The sequence below is a fragment of the Myotis brandtii genome, unplaced genomic scaffold (genome assembly GCF_000412655.1).
Source record: "Myotis brandtii unplaced genomic scaffold, ASM41265v1 scaffold471, whole genome shotgun sequence".
Taxonomy (NCBI): Eukaryota; Metazoa; Chordata; class Mammalia; order Chiroptera; family Vespertilionidae; genus Myotis; species Myotis brandtii.
In genome coordinates this window covers 2050605-2052104 of record NW_005367989.1, presented here as the reverse complement: position 1 = coordinate 2052104, position 1500 = coordinate 2050605, and the positions used below count along the sequence as shown (strand labels likewise).

The 1500-nt window shown below is 36.7% G+C and overlaps 1 protein-coding gene across 1 annotated transcript in view; it reads left to right on the top strand.

Annotated features, from left to right (window-relative positions):
- Positions 1-754: 754 nt before the first annotated feature.
- SMAP1 (small ArfGAP 1) overlaps positions 755-1500 on the top strand; it is an 87448-nt gene continuing 86702 nt past the window's right edge. The window contains exons 1-2 of the mRNA XM_014547348.1: positions 755-820; positions 1314-1379. The gene's annotated coding sequence lies outside the window, so the exon portion shown is untranslated. The remainder of the gene's footprint in view (positions 821-1313; positions 1380-1500) is intronic.

Below are 1500 nucleotides of genomic sequence, written 5' to 3'. Positions count from 1 at the left end.
TTCTGCCAGCTGTTGGTGACCAAAGATACTATGTGCTTCCGCCTCTTCCTGTGCTGTGGTTTTTATCCTACCAGAGTAATGTCAGGGCCTGCAGGCTATTTCCTCTGTCAGGAACCCTTTCCCCAGATATGTAATTGGCTTCTTGCTTTAGAACAGCGGTTCTCAACCTGTGGGTCGCGACCCCTTTGGGGGTCGAATGACCCTTTCACAGTGGTCGTCTAAATACATCCTGCATATCAGATATTTACATAACGATTCATAACAGTAGCAAAATTACAGTTATGAAGTAGCAACGAAAATAATTTTATGGTTGGGGGTCACCACAACATGAGGAACTGTATTAAAGGGTCGCAGCATTAGGAAGGTTGAGAACCACTGCTTTAGAAGTTTGTTCAAATGCTACATTAACAGTATTGTGTTCCCTGGCCATTGTATTTAAAATAGCATCCCATCTTTTTTCTAAGCACTTCCTATTCTTTTTTACCCACTTAATTTTGTTTTCTTCATAGTATTTATCAGAATCTGAGATCCTATACATTTTGTAACTTGTTTGTCTCCTTGTTTTGCTCCCCTGAATATATAGTTCAAAAGGGAAGGGAGTTTAATCTGTCTTAATTTCCTACATATAGAAAGTTCTTGGCACATAGTAAGCATTCAGCACATTTTTTATGACAATGAGTCAGTGAATGAGTGAATGAATAATTAGCTTTCTAAGTCTTTTCTGCTCATCCAACTCTCATTTATCTTTCCAGGCCCACTTCAAAGTTGCACCACATTCATGAAGCTGCCTTTGAATGAAGCTGTTTCCAGTTACTTCAAAGTAGCCCATCATGATTTTTTTTCCCTCTTTTGAACTTGTGGTATTTTCTTTTCAGTATGAGAGAATTTTCTAATAGATATAATTACACATGATTGGAGAAGGCTGCAAGATGGGAAAATTCTATGACTTAAAATGTTTAAAGAGTGACAGAATGACCCAGTCATTAAAGAAGACGAGAGTTGATATTGAGTAGTCTTCCTTTATCTATGGGGCATACATCCCCAAACCCCCTCGTGGATGTCTGAAACCAAAGATGTACCAAACCCTATATATGTTGTTTTTTTCCTGTACATACATACATACATACATACATACCTGTAATAAGTTTCATTTATAAATTAGGCACAGTAAGAGATTAACAATGATAACTAATAATAAAATAGAACATGTATAATAGTATACTGCAATAATGTTATGTGAATGTGGTTTCTCAAAATATCATATTATAATTACCCCTTATTTTTTGTTAATGGTTTGATATGACTTGTTTCAGGGGGATCCCTTGCTGAAGTCTTCATATAGGCTCAGTGCTTTCTGGAGCAACACTGCCCATCAGTTGGTACACATTTTCTTTTCATATTTTCTATACACAAATTTAATGCCTTTTCCATTTTAACCAAGCACTTATACACTGTGGCTGTAAATTATGCACTTGGAGGTGCAGCAGCAAAACTAGCATA